Source organism: Pelobates fuscus, chromosome 6 (genome assembly GCF_036172605.1).
Source record: "Pelobates fuscus isolate aPelFus1 chromosome 6, aPelFus1.pri, whole genome shotgun sequence".
Classification (NCBI taxonomy): Eukaryota; Metazoa; Chordata; class Amphibia; order Anura; family Pelobatidae; genus Pelobates; species Pelobates fuscus.
Genome location: NC_086322.1, coordinates 122,219,171 through 122,242,921, shown reverse-complemented (window position 1 = coordinate 122,242,921; position 23,751 = coordinate 122,219,171). Strand labels below are relative to the sequence as shown.

Genomic DNA, 23,751 nt, shown 5'->3' with positions numbered 1-23,751 from the left:
AAAGACACCCGATTTGTACAGTTTCGCACTGCGAGCACAAGTTCTGACCATGCGGCCTACACTGAAGCGGAGCCCGAGGCCTGAGGGAGGCGGCCGATCCCCCGGCTTAGGACCTGCTCCCAAGCGCAACCTAACGACTGCCCTGCTGCCCCCCCCTCTGGACCGGCGGGGGATATCCCGGTCCTCGTGGGGGACGATTACCCCCCACACACAGCTCCAAAAAGCAACGACCCTCGAGACTAACCAGGACTACTAAGGGCCAATCAAGATGGCGGCCAAAGCACAATCAGCGCCAAAACGCTCCCTCACTAAGCCACCTGAAAACATTTGGGTATTCCTTGAACGGATCGGCAATCTATTGTGGACCAAACTCCAGATCAGAGGAAGGTCCCTCCACTCAGCAATGTGTGCACTGGCGACATGGATACGACCAGCGACCCGGCGTCAACTAGGCAGACACATACCCCCAGCCACTGGAGCGGTCTCCGGCCAGAAACAGAACCGGGGACCGAAGCGGCGAGTGCGGACGACATCTCCCTCCGAGACTAGCAGACGGTCCTACGACTACCGGAACGACACAACCGATCCCGCTCGACACACTCCCCACCCAGAGGAACCTGACCCTTCCGACCACCAAAGCGCAACCTGGCATATGCAGACCCGCACAGCAACTCGGGGAACGGCACAGCCTCACATCACCAAATCTGACCGGCTCCAACGTCCCTCGCAACACCCCATCGAGACCGTTTGGCCACAGCATATTGCCGAGCGGATTCTTGCTGCCGGGCGGCGGGCCGCAAGGACTGGCGTGGGCTGAGGGCCTAAGACGGACTAGCGGCAGGTGTCCCATACCTACCTGTTATTTCGCAGGGATACCTGCTGCTCCTACACACGAGATGGTCATGAGCACCACTGGACTGCCGAGGACTCAGTTTCCTTTTCTTTATCTTTTTCTTTTCTAAACCACTCACTGAGGTGCTCCTCACCCGACTACTCAGGTACCAGCCTTACTTGCCTCAGCAGAGTGTAGCAGGTACCTCTTAGCTTAACTCACCTGCATCTTAGGTTATTAAAGCCACATATGGCAATGTAGTCCATAAGCATAGCACATATTGTTTTACCTGCTAATTAGACCTCCTTGGACTCCCTATGCTCGACTCATTTCCTCTTTTACTATTATCTTGATAAGATATCTAACACTGTCTTTCCTATGGCGCATATAGGAGTTTCCAGGACCTTATTTGGCCTAAAGCTGTTTCTTTTCGTGCAACAACTTGTAAATTAGCAGTACACTACACTGAATAGGACCCTACATGCAATATAAGTACACGTTGTTTATGTTTTAATTCACTGATCGACACTCATAACATTTAACCTAATGTCTAACCACTGTTTCTTTAAACTGTGAGCTTCTTGTCTACACATGTGTAACCAACTGTATGACCTCTAATATTTTAGCATGTTCCAACCGGATCTTATGATCCATAGCCTGTATTTTCTAACTAAAGTTTTAACGACAAAAATTTAAAAATTGAGGCATCGCAATTCAGGAAATGTAATTTAATCTTGCTGTACTGACTCTATACTGTAATTCATTTGAACGTTTCCCCCAATTTCTCTTATGTACCCCATCTTATTTGCCTCTAATAAAAGAAAGATTGCCAAAAAAACAACAACAGCAACAACAACAGATCTTTCTACCATTTAAAAATACATAAAGAGATTTGCCTATTTTGTAAAAAATATTTTTTACAATATCGTGATATTAATAAAGAAACCCTCCTACCCCTCCTCGCAATAAAAAAACCGAAAGGTTACAGGTACACATGGATTTCATTACTGGTCTGTGTACTTGTTGAGATTTTAGTCACATTGCAGGATAATATAGAATAATGACTTGCATACTATGTTGAGTTTACATAAATCAGAATTGACAACAGATGCATATACTACATCTGAAGTGTCAGTGACTGGCATTAACATTTGTTGTACAATCTGCTTCATTGCCACACGATTTAAATAGGATTTGTTTCTGAACAAAGCACCTGTTTTTTACAACTGTTTATCAATTTGATGTCCATATAGGAGGTCCAGTTCTAAACATCTATTCTTGTAGACATTAACTTTTGCTACTTTGTTCCAGAGAACATTGAAAAAAGTTTGTTAATTTTTAAAATAAATAAATAGATTATTGAATTATCTGCATTCAAAAGCTCCAAAGGCATTGTTATATGGGAAGGACTGTCACTTCATATTCACTTAATATTGTCTTTACTGGTCCCTATTTTTAACCAATATGTGTTTTCTTGAGGTCTGAAAAATACAATTGAATGCAGAAATCCATAAAGTGGCATTTACCTCTAATCAGTAATTAAACAGCTCCATCTTGACTCCCTTTCATTATTGTTATACAAAAGCCTTTGTACCCTTGCACTCAAGTCTGCGTGAAGAAAATTGGTGTGGTGCTATGCACAAATGGCTGTAATATTCCATAAATGCCTAGCTTAATGGCTAGATCATTTTGCACTGCATATTCTGAATTGCACTAGCTCATTTTAATATATATATGGATTGGAAAGAAATAATAAGAGATGTTATAATTAGCAGGGTGACCAGATCCACAATGTGTTCTGGGACACATATCATACATACAATATTGATGGGCAGCACATGAAAAGGGTAACCCTTTAGTATGTAGAATTCAGAAGAAAATGTATAAGATTAAGCAAATAGGCAACGAAGAATGCTGTAGAATATGCATTATACATTGTCATCATGCATTTTCATAAATATGACATTATTATATGTGTCCCTGTAAACATGGTGGATCTGATCACCTTGATAAAGACTGATTGTTATCATGTTAATAAAAAAATAGGGAGCACAAGTCATTTTAAGTTAAACAAAATGAGAGAAAAAAGTGGGCAAATAAATGTTTTTTTTCAGAGCGATCACATGCCCTTGGGGTCCTATTTTGCAGAAGGGCGGCTGTCTGGATAGTCCCCACAATGGAGAAGAACACCGATTGCCGGTAGGGGAGCGGCGGCGATTGGGTAAGTAAATAAATGCATTTATTTTTATTATTATTTTATTCTTCACTGAGTGCCTCCACCCCTCGAGGCACTCAGCACACAGGCAGAGCATCGGAAGCTCTGCCTCACTGCCGGGAGCCACGTGGGGCAACCTGGAAGTGACTGCTCCGCGGTAGCGATCAACCGACGGCCCAGTAGTCAGGGGGTATTGCAGGATGCCTCAACATCGAGGTATCGCTGCAATACCATTAGTGCAGTTGGAAGCTGTGATGTATTACCAAATTAATATATATATATATATATATATTACACAAGGTTCGTTACAAGGTACAAGGTACATTACAAGGTATTTATTAGAAGGCAACAACACAATACTATAAATTTATCACAAACACACAGCCCAGACCCAAGCAGCAACAACCCATTTTAATCTATGTCTCTCTTTTTCTCTCCCTCTCTCCCTCTTTATATATTTCTATATATATAGTAATCCCCTTCCCCACACGTTGGAACTCACCCACGGTTAGGCCTTCACATCTAGTAATGGCTTACTGCTGCAAGTTCAACATCACATCCACCAAGGAAGAAAAGGAAGCAACAGACTGATTTCCTGCCTGGCAATATCTTATATACCCTTAGTTGAGATGATGTGTTTTACATCACATCCTGGTCATGCATCACTTCCTTTAGCAATTGTGGGAGGGAAGGAAAGATTCTTAGCCCTCCTACCTAGATCTGTTTCTTTGTTTAGGGAGATCCTGAAAGGAAGACAAATTACCATGCAAGGAAGACAAGTTACCACAGAAGCAATAATGATCGCTTCCATCGCTCAAATGTGCCACGGACGTATCAGGTACGCCGAGGTCGTTAACGGCCAGTTTTTGTTGGATGTACCTGATACATCCTTGGTCACTAAGGGGTTGGTCAAGCCTTTATCTGCTTGAGGAAGGCTCATGTATTGAACTGAAATGTTTCTGTAACTGTTCCTGAAATAAACTTCTGCTATTTTAGATACTACACTCTGTGCCCAGGCCCTCTTTACAAATCGACTTGTTGTGAACTTGCCCATCCCTTCGTGGTGCACCTAGGTCCTCATTAGAAAATGTGTGCACTTCCATTTTGGTTTATAAAAATTAGGATTAACAGAACAGGTTATCTTCTGCTCAACGTTTGCGTGAATACCACTGTGCCACAATTTCAAAAAAAATATTTGTAATTTGTCCAAACAACTAACAAAAAAAAAGAAAATTGGTGATTCCAATTAGTGGCAGTGTTCCAAGTATGTGACAATGGCTAGCAGTATACACACTTGATCTGTGAATATAATAAACATTTACTGGCTGTCCTCTTACCATCAATCATCTTTTTTCCAACTCTTGATTGGACAGGAGATACAGCCCACATTATATTAGGTAGCAAGTGAACAGTCAGTTCTTGAATTTCATGTGTTAGGAGCAGAAAAAATGGCAAGTAAAGGGATCTGAGTGACTTTGACAAGGGCTACATAGTGATGGACTGAGTCAGAGCAGCAAGTCTTGTGGGGTGTTTCAGTTATGCAGTGGTTAGCAACTACCAAAAGTAGTGCAACGAAGGACAACAGATGAATCGACATTAGGTTCTAGGTTGCCCAGGCTCACTGATAAACGAAGGCTAGTCCACCTGGTCCAATCACACAGAAGAGTTACTGCAGCTAAATTGCTGAAACACCTAATGCTGACAATGATAAAAAGTTGTCAGAAGACACAATGCATCACAGTTTGCTGCACAGTCACATACCAGTCAGAGTGCCCATAACGACCACTGTCAGCACCATCAATGGCGATGTGAGCATCAGAACTGGACCATGCAGCAATGGAAGAAGGTTGCCTGGTCTGATAAATCACTTTTTCTTTTATATCAGGTGAATAGTTGGGTGCATGTGTGTAATTTACCTGGGGAAGAGATGTCAGCAGGATGCACTATGGGAAGAAGGCAGGCTGGCTGAGGCAATGGTATCCTCTGGGCAATGTTATGCTGGGAAATCATGGGTCCTGGCATTCATATGGATGTTACTTTGACATGTACCACCTACCTGGAAATTGTTGCAGACCACATACATCCCTTCTAAGCAATGATGTTCCCTGATGGCAATGGCCTCTTTCAGCAGGATAATGCACCCTGTCACACTGTAGAAATTATTCAAAAATGATTTTAGGAGCATGACAAAGAGTGTGTGGCCTTGGCTTCCAAACTCCTTAGATCTCAATCCCATTGGAATGCTCAGGTAACAACAAATCTGATCAATGGAGACTTCACTACACAACTTGCAGGACTTAACCCCTTAAGACCGCAGGACGTACCATGCCGTCCTTAATTGTCCGGCTCTAAACGCCGCAGGACGGCATGGTACGTCCTGGGCGGTCTTACCCCCCACGTGGCCGGCGGCACATGGCGGCTGCATATCGCGGTCGAGGGGCATGCCTGGTCCCCCAGGCAGCCCCCCTGTGCCTGGGGACCGCGGTCTGCAGCTTCCAATCGCAGTGACAGGCTGTCACTACGATCGGTATTTACCATGTGTCAGACGATTTTAAAATCGGCTGACACATGGAGCCGGCCGCATTTTCACTCTGCAGATCACGGTCGGGGGACATGCCTGGCCCCCCAGGTAGTCCCCCTGCGGTCAGTGACCGCGATCTGCAGAGTATGATCGCAGGGAGAGGCTGTCTCTGCGATCTGAATGCAGAGACAGCCTCTCCCTGCGATCTGATCACAGTGACAGCCTGTCACTGCGATCAGAGGTTACTATGTTTCAGCCTATTGGCTGACCCATAGTAACTGCAGGCAGGATCCCCCTGCAGATCGCGGTGGGGGGCATGCCTGGCCACCCAGGCACTCCCCCTGTGGCCAATTACCGCGATCTGCAGGAGGTGATCACAGTGACAGGCAGTCACTGTGATCACTGATCCTGTGTGTCAGCCAGTGATGTAAAATCACTGGCTGACACTGTCTCTGCCCCTCTCCTCCCCTTTTAACCCATTAATGTTAAAAAATAAGATATTACAGTTAAAAATAAAATATACTTAGATCATTTATATATATATATATATATATATATATATACACACACACACACATTTACACATACACTAAGTGTATTTTAATATTTATATATATATATAATTATAGAAAAAAGGGGAAAAACCTTGCACTCCTACTTACAATATTAATGACCCGGTGCTCGATTGCACTATTCAATATGTGTAAAGGATAATCAGCACTCCCAGGTTTTGTAGAAAAACAAACTTCTATTTATTCCGAAATGTCAACGTTTCAGTTCCTCTAGGGAACTTTCATCAGGACAGCAAGCAACAAACAAATGATGCACAAACTGAGTTTAAATAAGAACAACAATCAAAATAAACTTACAGATCAGCTGTGTATGGGGGCCGGCCATTCCAATCAACGGACACATGGGCAAACACCATCTGAAGTCCATGTCTCATTGCGCGATGTGTACTTCCGTATGTGGGAAAGAACATATCCTTAAGAAGTACTCAGGACATATTTTAAAATATTTTCGGTACATAGATGATATTTTAATCCTATGGAAAGGCGGTCCAGAAGATGCAACAAGATTTGTTGAAGACATCAATGGTTTGGATTCAACTATCAGAGTGACATCAAACATTAATAGTGAGAAAATCCAATTCCTGGATCTAGAGATCATGCTCGACCAGGGAATAATTGAATATCAATTATATACAAAACCAACGGACCGAAACACATTACTTCATTACGAGAGTGCTCATCCCAAGCATGTGAGGGACTCTTTGCCATATTCACAATTTTTGAGAGTTATCAGGAACAACTCCAAAGTGGCCCAGTGTGAAATACAGCTACAACAAATGTACAACAAATTCATGGTCAGGGGCTACACACGGAAAGTTTTGGATAGAGCACTCAAGAAAGTGAGGGACCACACAGCAGGGAAAGAGAAGCAACCGCGTGAGAGTAAATCTAGGATTCCTTTCCCGATGACTTATAATACTTCTACCACTCGATTTTGCCAAACAGTGACCAAGAATTGGCACATCATGGAAAGTGACCCTAGTCTTCCTGATAGCCTTCGAAAGAAACCGATGTTTTCTTACAAAAACAGCAGGAGTCTGAGAGACCTTCTGGTCCACACAGATCCGACTCAAAGTTATATGCCGACCAACAAGAATATCGTGAATAATGGATGTGTGAGGTGTTTGGGGTGTGTCACTTGTGGACACCTCATTCCCTGTAAAAGTTTTAATCATCCACACACAGGCCAGCTGTTTAAAATTCAACACAGGATAAGCTGCCGAACTGAGTTCGTTATATACAAATTATCATGCCCATGTGGGCTGAACTATGTTTGCAAGACTGAAACTGCCCTATGTGAACGAATAAGGGGCCATAGGTCGAGCATTCGGCTTGCCTACAGGGATAATAAGTCGGACAAACCAGTGGCACGCCACTTCCTAGAGGAAGGTCATCCTTTAACATCATTGAAATGTGTCGCGATTGACCATCTTCCCCTTTCAAGAAGAGGAGGCAACAGACGGGAGAAATTGTTGCAGAAGGAAACATGGTGGATTAAAAAATTGGGAACGCTTGCTCCTGCTGGACTTAATGAAAAATTATCATACATTTCTTTTCTTTAAATATTAAGTATCAGATTGGAGGAATTTATATGAATATATATGAATTTCTTCATTAATATTATTCTTTAGTCCAGGTGCCGGACTTTTAAGCTTATATTACTATATAACTAAGTTTTTAATAATTTTGAGTGTACAACATACATATACATCTTTTTGTCACTATAGACTTTTAGACAGATGCTGACCTATCTATATTTCAATTGGGGTATATTGTTGCCCTTTTCCCCTCATCCTCTCATTTGATTTCGTACTATATCATTATTTGGACTGATAGGGATGGAGATTATGGTTATTATAGACATTCTCCACTATACCAGACAATTAGATGATGAATATTACAGCACTTATAGCACTGACTTTTGGTCAATATTGTTAGCACATGTTATAGCACCAGTAGTCTATCATAGACATATTTGTCACTGTTTAAATTTAATTCACATTTATTCACTTAGTTTCTTTTTCTCTCCAGCTATACCAAGGACAGGTTGTCCGGTATTACACTCTTTTTTCCTGATCGTATAATGTATCCTAGGCACACCAGGGTACTCTTATAGGAACACCCCTGCCCATAGAGAGGTCAGGCTTTACCTTGTGCCCAGCAGATTTTTCGGTGTTACAGTCTCGATAATACACAGTTCTCACGAAATAGATTAGTCATGTTGGTTTTATTATGTATATGGTACCACAACACTTAGCCAGAGATGGGAGAAGGGCTTAGGGCTGTTATGTATCCCTGTTTTTATGAAGCGATTAGGTATTTGGTCGGGCAACAGGCTATATTTCTGATCCGTTCCGGGAATTAACACTATATCGGAATTCTATGTCTCATGCACATGCGCTCGAATCTCCGTAGTTACAAGTAACGCTGGCGCTTGGGGAATAAGCCAATGAGTGAAAGGCAGGCGCTTTGCGTCATAATCACCTTGGCAACCAGCCCACATACGGAAGTACACAGCGCACAATGAGACATGGACTTCAGATGGTGTTTGCCCATGTGTCCGTTGATTGGAATGGCCGGCCCCCATACACAGCTGATCTGTAAGTTTATTTTGATTGTTGTTCTTATTTAACCCCTTAAATCCGGAGGACGTACTATTACGCCCTGCAGGAACCGGCTCTAAACGCCGGCGGGCGTAATAGTACGTCCTCGCCATAATGGCCGCCCACGTGGCCGGCGCTAATCGCCCGCTGCAGATCGCGGTCGGGGGGGATGCCTGGCCCCCCAGGCAACCCCCCCTGTGGCCGGTGACCGCGATCTGCAGTCTCTGATCGCAGTGACAGGCTGTCACTGCGACCAGTATTCAGCATGTGTCAGCCGATTTCAAATCGGCTGACACATGCGGCCGGCGGCTTTCCCCTTCTGCAGATCGCGGTCGGGGGACTTACCTGGCCCCCCAGGCAGTCCCCCTGGGGTCAGTGACCGCGATCTGCTAAGTCTGATCGCAGTGACAGGCTGTCACTGCGATCTCAAAGCACTCTGATCGCAGTGACAGCCTGTCACTGCGATCAGTGTTACATGTGTCAGCCTATTGGCTGACACATGTAACTGGCACAGTGATCCCCCTGCAGATTGGAAGGGGGGAGTGCTTGTACCACCCAGGCACTCCCCCTTGTGGTCAATTACCCAATCTGCAGGAGGTGATCACAGTGACAGGCAGTCACTGTGATCACTGATCCTGTGTGTCAGCCAGTGATGTGAAATCACTGGCTGACACTGTCATTGCCCCCTGTCCTGTAATACAAATAAAATATTAGTTAAAAAAAGAAAAAACAAAAATTACAGTTACAAATAAAATATACTTAGATCATATATATTATATATATATATGATCTAAGTATATATATATATATACACATACACACACACACACACACACACTCATTTACACATACACGACGTGTATTTAAATATTAATATATATATATATATTAATATCAAATTACACGTAGACTGATACTGATTAAATATATATATAATTATTGTTATATATATATATATATATTTAAATGGAAAGAGTGCACTCAAAGGTCTTCTTATGGATATAAACGATTTATTGTGCCAAATTTCAAAAGACATACAAGTCGACGTTTCAGTCCTCGTGGGACTTTTTTCAAGACAATGAAAGGCGGAAAAACAGTGATTTAAATATACATTGCAGGTGATTTGTTTGGAGAGTAGGTTATATGAAAGAGAGGCTGTGCAAACGTGAAAGTGATTATTCAACTTTGAAAATAGGGATTAACCCCTTGAGTGCCTAAATAAAAAAGGCCTGCCGGTGATAGTGGTTACGGCCAAATATCTAATAATCTGCGCTCGCAGACATATATTAAAATTCAAGGATAAGAAATAAGAAATATCGAAGCCGCCTTGGAGTGACTAAGTGTTTAAGATTCTATTTGAATATTTTAACAAATTTGTTAAATTGAGTTAAACAGTATTTTACGTTTGCTACATTTTTAAACATTTTTAAACTTGCTACATTATATCCTTGAATTTTAATATATGTCTGCGAGCGCAGATTATTAGATATTTGGCCGTAACCACTATCACCGGCAGGCCTTTTTTATTTAGGCACTCAAGGGGTTAATCCCTATTTTCAAAGTTGAATAATCACTTTCACGTTTGCACAGCCTCTCTTTCATATAACCTACTCTCCAAACAAATCACCTGCAATGTATATTTAAATCACTGTTTTTCCGCCTTTCATTGTCTTGAAAAAAGTCCCACGAGGACTGAAACGTCGACTTGTATGTCTTTTGAAATTTGGCACAATAAATCGTTTATATCCATAAGAAGACCTTTGAGTGCACTCTTTCCATTTGAATATATTGAAGGCTGAGGCAGCACCGAGGCAAGCACAAGACCGGTACATTGAGTGCGGGACATTTGCAGTTTGTATTGATTACGGAGAGCCCGTCAAGCCAGGGCTCAATCCACGCACCAGACCCAGGAGAGTTACATCATTTTCAAGGATTTGATCTATGGAGGAATTCCTGACTAGAGCCGGAGCGTATGCAGACCACGCAGAGGTATTGCAATACACAGAAGCAGAAGCTGCAGCTATTCTGTGGCCGCAAACGGACTCGGACCTACCAGTATCTACTGAACCTCGGGACGTCATCAGAAATCTGCTTAAACTTAAACAAAGACAAATTGATCTCGAACTACATGCCACCTACTTATCCGACTATTACCGCATGAAAAAAATCCCTAGAGGTTTTCGGATTAAAAACGTTCCAACTATTGGAAGAAACAACCCTGAAGTGTGTCGGAAGTGGATTGGTATACTAAACAAGTGTTCCTTGGACCTGATGCTGGTGGTGATCGAGGAGGTAGGTCGTGAATTAAAAATCACTAAATTTAAAATTTCAAATTATGAAGTATTGCATACAACTACAATTACAGCACCCAACTGTGATACATTGATTCAGAAACTAACAGAAGATCTGAAACAATATAAAAACGATTTGGTCAGGTTCAAAAGAGAAAAACTTACCAAAGTACAAGCTGATTACTCAGAGCACAGAGTATACAGGTGGCTGTCAGGAGATAACACCAGACCCGCATATAGAACCTACAAGCCCAGAATTAGAAAACCAATTGCATCTACTGTCGACTTTACCTCGGGAGAGTCGGCTTCTGACTCTGATTATAAGGATTCGCAAAGAGAGGGGGCTTACTCTAATACCACAGCATCATATAATACGTCTTTTTTAGAACCGGGACTTGGCCTGGTGAGAGAAACCACAAGTGGGAACCACCAAGGCACAGAGCGCCCCCCAAACATCAAAACTACACCAGGAGGGGACAGAAAGGGAAAAGGCACTGGACACAGGGGACGACCGCCAAGGAGACGCTAGTTAACCCTATCATCAATTTATCCACTAGGAACCTTACCACTACAGAAATTATGCTTCTTAATAAAGGACTTTCATTTGTTCCGACTGCTAATATTAATAAATTCCAATGGGAAATTGAGCAATTTCAATTTAATAGAAAACTCTGTTTAGCAGATTTCTTCAAGAGCTCTAATCAACAACATCAAAGTGAGGAGAACAGTGAAAAGTTCAAAATGAGAAGCACCTTTGACCCCTCCAACCTAAACCCTACATTAAAAACGTTCTCACAAATGTTAAAATTTGATACTATGAAGGTTATAACCACCCGGAACCAAAGACGTCCGAATTTATCTAAAGATGAAAGAGAAGCCTTAAACAGCCTGGCTAAAGATATGTCCATTACCATACGTCCAGCGGACAAGGGAGGCGCAATAGTCGTCCAACAATATGACGACTATAAGGAGGAAATCCTTAAACAATTAAAGGATACCAGAGTCTATGAATACACGCAAATAGACCCCACCTATGAATTCAGTAAAGTTGTCCAACAGACACTGCAAAGGGGCTTAGAAGCAGGCTTCCTCACCACCACGGAATATGAGTACTTATTTGAAACCCACCCTCGGTGCCCGATCATATACACAGTACCCAAGGTTCATAAAAACCTGGAGCGCCCACCAGGACGACCGATTGTATCGGCGATCGGGGGATTATTAGAACCCATAGGGAAATGGTTAGACGCAAAATTCAAAAAACCGGTAATGTCACTACCTACCTATGTCAAAGACTCGGCGCAAGTCATAGCAGCCTTAAACTCTATAGAACTCCCCCCACACGGAGTCTACTTAGCAGCCATCGACGTAAGCAGTCTATACACCATAATTCCCCATGAGGAGGGAATCCAGGCGATGCGCCAAGTACTAACACAGTACCAAGAACGTATAGAGCCCCCGATTGAATATATACTTGAATTATTGGAACTATGCCTCACACTTAATTATTTTCGATTTGAAAAAGCATTCTATATACAAATATCCGGAACATCGATGGGTGCCCCTATGGCACCCATGTATGCCAATGCATACATGCATGCATATGAACAGGTACACATTCTTCAAAAATATGGTCATCATATCCTGAAATACCTGAGATACATCGACGACGTGCTCATCATATGGACAGGTGAAGAACAAAGTCTCCATGATATGATAGGGTCATTGAATCAACTGGATTCACCAGTAAGACTTACCCATCAAATTAACAACCAACAAATTGACTTCTTGGACCTTCGAATTTTCATAGAAAATAACAAGCTGGGGTATACTTTATTTGCCAAGGAAACTGACCGCAATACGTTACTACACGCCAGCAGTCACCATCCACCCAACCTTATAAAATCTTTACCGGTATCTCAATTTATGAGAATACTGAGGAACAACTCTGATTCTACAAAAGCAGCAAACCAGGTACAAGAAATGTTTGAAAAATTTTCACAACGTGGATACCCAAGACAATTGCTGGAGTGTGCATATTCAAAAGCACTCAAAAATTACACAGACGGCCCTAAAATTAAAAACAACCAAAATAGAATGATTTTCCCTCAAACGTTCCATTCATTATCGGGAGAGATGTCCCAGAAAGTAAGACACAACTGGGAGGTTCTTAAAAAAGACAAAACACTACCGACGATATTCCAAAATACCCCTATGATTAGTTATAGGAGAAACAGGAACCTGAGAGATTATCTGGTTCATACGGATATATCCATAGCGCATCAGTCTGTTCAAAGCCCAGGTTGTTATCGTTGTCTGAAGTGCATGGCTTGCAATAGTATGACCCCGGGCAAAGCGTTTTACCACCCTCGCTCAGGTAAAGAATACAAGATACGGCAAAGGATCACGTGCACCACTACACATGTAGTATATCGCATCACCTGCCCATGTGGACACAGATCCACTATCAGGACTGCGTTATCTAGCGGCATAGCATCCACCCCCATAGCCAAACATTTCCTGGAAATGGGGCACACACTGCCCACATTGAAATTTATGGGCATTGAACATGTTCCGGCCCCGAACAGGGGGGGTGACAGAGATGTCCTACTTCTTCAAAGAGAAGCCTTCTGGATTTTTACATTGGGAACTTTGTCCCCGGGGGGACTTAATGAAATCAATCCACTCAGCTGCTTCATCCCGAAAAGATAAAGAAGATAATAGTAATTGATATATCTGTACTAAAGGTCATAGAAAAATCATAACTGGTGATTAATTCATGAGACTTTTCCCCACTACATATTATTCATATAGTATTCATATATTATTTTTATTTAGCTAGAATATGTTGGCTGATGGTTGCTCCTGTTATACTCTATAGACTGTATGGCCGTTAATTTGTAATATAATCTAGTACATACATAGCACCCCAGTGGGGTATTTAAATATACTTTGAAGTTCTGTTACAATGTATCTATTGACACTGGGAATTCCAATCTATACGCAGCCACCTTATGTTAGTGTTTAAAAAATGTAGCATGTTTAAAAATGTAGCAAGTTTAAAAATGTTTAAAAATGTAGCAAACGTAAAATACTGTTTAACTCAATTTAACAAATTTGTTAAAATATTCAAATAGAATCTTAAACACTTAGTCACTCCAAGGCGGCTTCGATATTTCTTATTTCTTATCCTTGAATTTTAATATATGTCTGCGAGCGCAGATTATTAGATATTTGGCCGTAACCACTATCACCGGCAGGCCTTTTTTATTTAGGCACTCAAGGGGTTAATCCCTATTTTCAAAGTTGAATAATCACTTTCACGTTTGCACAGCCTCTCTTTCATATAACCTACTCTCCAAACAAATCACCTGCAATGTATATTTAAATCACTGTTTTTCCGCCTTTCATTGTCTTGAAAAAAGTCCCACGAGGACTGAAACGTCGACTTGTATGTCTTTTGAAATTTGGCACAATAAATCGTTTATATCCATAAGAAGACCTTTGAGTGCACTCTTTCCATTTGAATATATTGAAGGCTGAGGCAGCACCGAGGCAAGCACAAGACCGGTACATTGAGTGCGGGACATTTGCAGTTTGTATATATATATTTATATATAATATAAAAAATATATATATGTAAATACGTAAAAAAATAAAATTAGAAAAATATTTAAAAATAAATAATTAAAAAATATATAGATGTGTTATTTCGTTCTAACTGTATTGTGATATTAATATATATATTTATATCAAAATATACGTAGAACAAAATAATATATATATCATAATATATATATCTATATACATAAATATATACGTATATATCACTATATATATACCTATATAAAAATACAAATATTTAAAAAAAATTATATATATATATACGTATATATACACATATGTATATATATACATATATTAATTCTACACATATATTTATGTAATAATTTTACATAATTAGGTATCCTAATTAATTACAATTAGCGGGACCTGCCTGACCACCCATGCCGAAAGTATAGGGAATTTAATTTGCTAGCACTATATTTAACCCTATAACTTTCCAAGACACCATAAAACCTGTACATGGGGGGTACTGTTTTACTCGGGAGACTTTGCTGAACACAGATATTAGTGTTTCAAAACAGTAAAATGTATTACAACGATGATATCGCCAGTAAAAGTGACGTTTTCTGCATTTTTCACGCACAAACAGCACTTATACGGACGATATTATTGCTGCAATACTTTTTACTGTTTTGAAATACAAATATTTGTGTTGAGCGAAGTCTCCCGAGTACAACAGTACCCCACATGTACAGGTTTTATGGTGTTTTCAAAAGTTACAGCGTCAAATATAAGGCTTGTGTTTCATTTTTTTCACATTAAAATTCGCCAGATTGCTTACGTTGCCTTTGTGACCCTATGGTAGCCCAAGAATGAAAATTACCCCTATGATGGCATACCATTTGCAATAGTAGACAACCCAAGGTATTGCAAATGGGGTTTGTCCAGACTTTTTAAGTAGCCACTTAGTCACAAACACTGGCCAAAATTTGCGTTTTTTGCATTTTTCACACACAAACAAATACTAACGCTAACTTTGGCCAGTGTTTGTGACCAAATGGCTACTAAAAAAGACTGGACATACCCCATTTGCAATACCTTGGGTTGTCTACTATTGCAAATGGTATGCCATTATGGGTGTAAATTTAATTCCTGGGCTACTATACAGTCCCAAAGGCAACGTAACCAATCTGGCGAATTTCAATTTCAAATGTAACACGCTATATTTGACCCTGTAACTTCCCAAAACACCATAAAACCTGTACATAGGGGGTACTGTTTTACACGTGAGACATCGCTGAATACAAATATGTGTATTGTATTGCAGTAAAAGCAAACAGTATTTTGACATCCACAGTTAGAATGTCACATAGAACTAAGAAAATGTAAAAAAAATCTTATTTTCTCTCATTTTTTTATATTGTATTCATATTACGTTATGTTCCAAACCTAAATATTTGATGTTAAATGAAAGCCCTGTTTCCCCTGAATAAAATGATATATAATAAAGGGGGGTACATTTAATATGAAAGAGGTGAATTACGGTTGGACAGACATATTGCGCAAATGCCAGGTTTTGTTTACGTTTTGTTCTGTTCACAACTTGTACATTTGGCTGCGGTGTTAAGGGGTTAAACTCAGTTTGTGCATCATTTGTTTGTTGCTTGCTGTCCTGATGAAAGTTCCCTAGAGGAACTGAAACGTTGACATTTCGGAATAAATAGAAGTTTGTTTTTCTACAAAACCTGGGAGTGCTGATTATCCTTTACACATATAATTATATATATATATATATATATATATATATATATATATATATATATATATATATATATATATTAATATCAAAATACACGTAGAAGGATATTGATTAAATATATACATAATTATAATTATATATATATTTATTTTAGAATAAAAAAAATATGTAAATACGTTAAAATAAATAAATAAATAAATAATTAAAAATATATATGTGTGTAATTTCGTTCTAACTGTATTTTGATATTAATATATATATATAGATAGATATCAAAATATCAAAATACACGTAGAATAATATATATGCATATACCTAAGTATATACGTATACATCACTATATGTATACCAATATATAAATAAAAATAATTGTAAAAAAATTATATACATATATATACATATATATATATATTTTCACACACGTGTATATATAATAATTTTACATATATATTTATGTAATCATTTTACATAATTAGGTCCTTTTATTAATTACAATTTGCAGGACCTGCCTAACAACCCAGGCCGAAAGTATAGGGAATTTAATTTGCTAGCACTATATTTAACCCTATAACTTTCCAAGACACTATAAAACCTGTACATGGGGGCTACTGTTTTACTCGGGAGACATCGCTGAACACAAATATTTGTGTTTCAAAACCGTAAAAAGTATTACAACAATATCGTCAGAGAAAGTGAAATTTATTGCATTTTTCGCCCACAAACGGCACTTACACTGACGATATTTTTGCTGTAATACTTTTTACTGTTTTGAAACACAAATATTTGTGTTCAGCAAAGTCTCCTGAGTATAACAGTACCCCTCATGTACAGGTTTTATGGTGTTTTCAAAAGTTACAGAGTCAAATATAAGGCTTGCGTTTCAGTTTTTTCACAATGAAATTCGCCAGATTGGTTACGTTGGCTTTGAGACCGTATAGTAGCCCAGAAATAAGAATTACCTCCATAATGGCATACCATTTGCAAAAGTAGACAACCCAAGGTATTGCAAATGGGGTATGTTCAGTCTTTTTTAGTAGCCACTTAGTCACGAACACTGGCCAAAATTGGCTTTCAAATTAGTTTTTTGCATTTTTCACACACAAACAAATATCAACGTTAACTTTGGCTAGTGTTTGTGACCAAGTGGCTACTAAAAAAGACTGGACATACCCCATTTGCAATACATTGGGTTGTCTACTTTTGCAAATGGTATGCCATCATGGGGGTAATTCTCATTCCTGGGCTACCATACAGTCTCAAAGGCAACGTAACCAAACTGGCAAATTTCAATGTGAAAAAACTGAAAAGTGTAACATGCTATATTTGACCCTGTAACTTCCCAAAACACCATAAAACCTGTACATAGGGGGTACTGTTTTACACGAGAGACATCGCTGAATACAAATATGTGTATTTTATTGCAGTAAAAGCAAACAATATTATGACATTCACAGTTAGAATGTCACATAGAACTAAGAAAATGTAAAAAAAATCTTATTTTCTCTCATTTTTTTATATTGTATTCATATTACGTTATGTTCCAAACCTAAATATTTGATGTTAAATGAAAGCCCTGTTTCCCCTGAATAAAATGATATATAATAAGTGTGGGTGCATTTAATATGAAAGAGGTAAATTATTGTTGAACAGACATATAGTCAAAATCTGGGGTTTGTTTACATTTTTTTTGGTTCACAACTTATACATTTGGCTGCGGTCTTAAGGGGTTAAAGGAGTTGCTGCTAATATTTTGGTGTAAGGACACATTCAGATGACTTGTGGAGTCCATGCCTCGATGGAACAGAGTTGTTTTGGCAGCACATCGGTGATCTATACAATATTAGGTAAGTGGTTTATTGTTGTGGTAATTAGTGTATACACATACTGTTCTGAAGAAAATGCTTTAGATGGAACTAGTATTAATCTTACTTGCTAGTGCACGTGTGTGTGTGTGTGTGTACTAATAGAAGTGCTATTACTATAGTTTCATTAATTGAATTATTATTACATTAAAAATCATTGTAATTAATAATTACAATGTTGTACCTTATTTATTCTTAGTCGAATGCAAGCGGAGCAGGCTTATGATTTTATACATAAAATCAAACTAGCCAGACAGTAAAAGATAACTGCATTTAAAAAGTGATAAAGAATATATATGAAACTTTAGCAGTAACTGCATTGCACATCAAGTAAACAAGCTAGTGAATGGGCAAAATAATACAAATGAATAAAACTGTTCATATCTAATAAGAATAATAATAGGAGCTTTAAAGCCAAAAAATATAAGATCTATTGATGCAGCTAAACTGAATTAGTCTTATTAAAACAAGACAAAAATAAAACAATTAAAAGAAGTGTAAAAGAAATATCATATTTGACACACAAGGAACTTGGGGTTCTTCATTTTAGTAGTTAACACAATAGCAGTTATTATCGTTTCTTTTATATATTCCAGTAAAAATGTAATAGTGTTTAAATTGTGGAGAAGTCTTAGACTAGACCAGACTATTAGAGTAGAAGGTGTGTGTCTATTGAATTCTCCTGTTAAAGTACAATACTTTAAATGCTTTCTAGATAGCGGATTTTGCCCTCTAATTGTGGTCTTTATGGTATATTATATTATACAAGAACACACATTGCTGCAACAAAATAGAAACAGTATTGAAATACAAATGAAATAACAAATGCTCCAAGGAAGCATGTAATTGAGAAATTTCGGCAGTTTCTGTTACAAGACTCATATGCGTTTTATGATGCATCATTACTTTTTCAAGAATACTTATACAATTTCCTATATGTTTTCTTTGATTTCCACAATAATCACAATTGAGTTAAGTACCTGACTGTTGATTCTAACTGTCTAGTCTTTGATATTTGTTTTTTAAAGTATCTATTTGCCTTGGAGATGTGTAGTAGTAACTAAAAGTATTCACACTATTTAGAAAATAATCCTGATTTGTGTAATAGCTTGCTTTAACCCCTTAAGGACACATGACATGTGTGACACGTCGTGATTCCCTTTTATTCCAGAAGTTTGGTCCTTAAGGGGTTAAACTTTATTGGCAAGTCACTGGAACTGTTTATGAAAGGGACACTGTAGTCACCAGAGCAACTACAGCTTAATGTAGTTGTTCTGGTGAGTATATAGATTATATGCAGGTATTTGCATGCAAACATAGAAAAGGCAGTGTTTACATGGCCCCTAGCGACACCTCCATGAGGCCACTCCTCAGATGGCTTCTGGAGGTACTTCCTGGCTTAATGCTGCACAGTAAGCAGCAGTGCCGTTTAGCATCTCCACGCTCTGCATGGGGACGCTGAATTTTCCTCATAGAGATGCATTACTTTAATGCATCTCTATGAGGAGGTGCTGATTGGCCAAAACAGCGTTTGGCCCGCCCCCTTGCCAATTTCAGCCAATCCAATGCTTTCCACATGGGAAAGCATTGGTTTGGCTAAAAAGCGTCAATTCTGATGATGTCACCAAAGGGTTAGAGCTAGCGCCTGCAGACCCACGTAGTGCTGGAAATAAGGTAAGTTTGAATTGCTTTTAAGCAGGCAAAGGGGGTCAAGCCACCTAAATATTGGGTTTAGCACTATAGGGTCAGGAATACATGTTTGAGTTCCTGACCCTATAGTGTTCCTTTAATGTGGAGGAGCTTGAAAGAAAAATATAAATGATAACGAAGTAAAAATAACTTGTATCATCTGCAATGGAACTTCTAGATTGACCATATACTGGTGGAATAATATTATCTAAGGTCAATGATGACTATAAAAACATAGTTTACAGAGCACCTACAAGAATTAGGCTATTAACACAGATAGTTACATAAATCTGTTCAACAGTCTGATTCATTGGTGGAATGTTTCTTCAAAAAACAAAACCATGAAGATACCTAGCTAAACTTTTTTTTTTAAAGACATGAAACATATACCTGCACCTACAACTATATAAAGGGTAACAACAATATCAGGCAATTACAGTATACGCTCATCAACAGGCTTAGAATGGCCATTGCACAGATTCCTGATTTACAACAATAAACATGGGTGTTTAGGGAGATCAGAGATATTCTCAACTGGCCCATTATAATTTTCTTTTATCGCTGGTGCTGACCAATATGTGGTTACCAGATTAAGATATGAATTGGTAACTATTATTAATGGATTGTGGCCCATCGCTGCTTTCAGTAGACACCGTTTCTCCAGGCCTTATCAGTACACTCCTATGTGATGCATGCTGTAGAACACTGTGTGAAGAGGTTGGATAATTAATAGTACATACTATCCTTATTCTAAATCTCCCACATAGCTACCAGCAACTAGAGGCTAAACACAGGAGAGAATATGTGCTGTGGTAAGGAGTGCTTGGTCATGCTCAAGGAGAGAATGTGTGCAATTCTCATTTTGGTACAGGGAGAACTAAAAGAATGGTAGACGTGTACAGCAAGATTTAGAGCAAGGGGCAAAGACAATGTGGAGTGTGCCAAAAAATTCTAAATATTTCACAAAATGACAATACTCCATGCAACAAAATGGGTATCCAACAGATAATTGCGAACACTTTTCACACATCAGAATATTTAAGATAAAAGTTCATGAATGTGAATACTATCGATCTCAAATACCTATCTAAGAGGGTCAAGCTATGGCACTAACCACTAGATAGAATATGTGTAAAATAAGTCAAGGATGTCAATAATATGCATATTGCTACCCTCCAAGAAACCAGTATACAAGTTGCAAAAGATACAGATCACCAGTATGACATCATATACCAATTAAAACAGTCACCTTCTAAGAACACTTAAACCTTTAGAGTCACTACATATATTACAATTTCTGGAGACTTTTCAGACATTTCAGCAGAATGCACAATGAAGCATCAAATTGGATGCATGGCAATACATACAATCCATATGTAATCTACAATAATAAATTGTATTTTTTCAGCACTTAAATTTAATATTATACAGATGTAGGCAATCTGGAATATAATCTGCAAAAAAAAAAGGTATACAATGTAACAATACATTTACCATTTCTCACAGAGTATAAAAATACATCAAATTTATATTTCTCAGATCCCAAGCTACTATTACAATCTATTAACGACTTACTATGGAAAACCAGATGCATATGTATGCACATACAAACTGGATGAGATATTATACATCCAATGGAAATGTTTGGTGGAGTTGTTGGCTCATTTGGGATACCTGCAGCCATTTACTGTAAGAGATTATCTTACAGTGAGAGAAGAGACCTCAAGTGAGCAAATCAATATGAAATAACAAAATACAATGCAATATTCTGAACAATTTCCAATAAAACAGATGTTACAAGAATGGTACAGCAATAGGTAGAAATAAATATACACCAGTGATCAGTGGAAGGGAACTCGTCAACATATATTTAAACATATGCAAGTCAACATTACTTCACAGGTCTAGCACAACTTGTAAGTTATAAAATCACATTTACGTATTGCCTCAGCTACGCAGACAATGCAATAGATCTGATCCTGAGTGACAGAATCAGATGACTCAGACTGATATTTCATAAAGCATCTAAGAACAAACTACTAGATGGACAAAACACAAATACGATCTAGGAGTGTGGTATAGCACAATACCAAAAGGCAAAATACTTTAACCTAGTGTAGCTATTGTGTATAAGCTGCTGTAGCCCCAACCGCAAGCAAAATATAGCAATCCAAAGTATTCATCCACAAAGGAGGGTGTTTATAATTTACAAAGAGACAGGGTCCTGAAACGTCTGTACTTTGAATACTTTTTGAATAAATTTGGGCTGCACTAGTGGGCTCCTATAACTAAGCTGCACTTTGTGGATGAAAACTTTGGACTACTAAATGGACATACCAGCATACACAAGAAACAGCAGATTGACTATTCATGAAGTCATTGTGATTTGTACATTTACACCCCTGCAAAGTAGTGAAGACAGGTTTAAACAAGATTTGTAGAGAGAAATGTACTTTAAAAAATGGCTTCTTATGGGATGATAAAATCAGATAATGTAACATTTTTTTTTGCTTTCCAGCCAATATGCTTTTACAGAATTTGACTATATTTATTTACCTATTTCCTTTATTGCCTGCCTTATATTACCAATTTCTTATCTGTTTTGTTTTGTTTTGTCTGTATAGCTGAGGCAAGACGTAAATGTGATTTTATAACTTACAAGTTGTGCTAGACCTGTGAAGTAATGTTGACTTGCATATGTTTAAATATATGTTGACGAATTCCCTTCAACTGATTACTGATGTATATTTATTTCTTCCTATTGCTGTACCATTCTTGTAATATCTGTTTTATTGGAAATTGTTCAAAATTTTGCTCACTTATTAGTATAACAGCAGTATATAATGTCTCAGCTGTCTCTTTATAATTAGAAATGCCAATTTGTATAGAGAGAGAGGTTGCGAGAGAGAGAGAGGAATAGAGAAAACATAATGATGAGCCATGTATGATGAGAAAATAGTGCCATCGAAGGGTTCTGGAAACACTGTAATGAGACCAAAGGTTGAGTATTTTATATTATTTCTTAACCCTGAAATTACTGACTTGCAGTTATGTATCCTATAAATATTACTGCATAGTTCAAGGTTAGGGTTAGGTTAGGGTTAATGCTTATATAAGGGTCAGTGCAGTGCATAGGTTATTGTAGTCTAGTGGTTACTATATAGTGATAGGGGCAGGGTAGTGTGATGTTAATGTTTAAGTGATAATATAGTGTAGTCAACTAGGGGAGAATAGTGGATTGCTCTAAGGGCATCCCTGGGTCACACATATCCCAGTACTGCCTAAGATTAGTGGGAGATACATGTTCCAGGTCACAGCTATTTCAGCGGCAGAATGATGGTTGGTGTCACTTGTGTTTATAACTTGCACTAATCTTAGGCAGAGCAGGACATATATAATCCCAGTTCCGCCAGATAGTAGGGAATCAGACAGTACAGAGCTGATCTGTGCATTATTACCTGTTCATTACAGGGGATAGTTGCATGGATGAAGTCACCATTCAGGAACTATTGTTTTTTAAATTATGATCTGCCTGTTGAAACACACCCACATTGATATCCTAAAATGTATATATACCTAAATAACCATTTATTCACAAACTGCACAAGTATGCAAAAAATCGTCACATTTTGTGTATTGTGTGGGAGAATGTGTGCATGGGTGTTTGTGTATGTGTGTGTAAGAGATGAGAGTGAGGAGAGGAAGGAGATCAACATAGAGACAGAAAGAAAGTGAGAGAGAGAGAGAGAGAGAGACGGTAGAAGATAGCAGATAGAGTGCAAAGGTGGTATACCACAATATTTCAATTAATTCAAAACATTTGTTATTTAACAAATAGAT

The 23,751-nt window shown here is 38.7% G+C and overlaps 1 protein-coding gene across 5 annotated transcripts in view; it reads right to left on the bottom strand.

Moving 5' to 3' along the window:
- NPY1R (neuropeptide Y receptor Y1) overlaps positions 1-23,751 on the bottom strand; it is a 97,447-nt gene that overhangs the window by 71,094 nt on the left and 2,602 nt on the right. The window contains exon 1 of one of the 5 annotated variants that reach the window (XM_063460029.1): positions 23,370-23,422. The exons of the other annotated variants lie outside the window; for them this stretch is intronic. The gene's annotated coding sequence lies outside the window, so the exon portion shown is untranslated. Of the gene's footprint in view, positions 1-23,369; positions 23,423-23,751 lie in introns of those variants that run through there. 5 annotated transcript variants of the gene reach the window in all.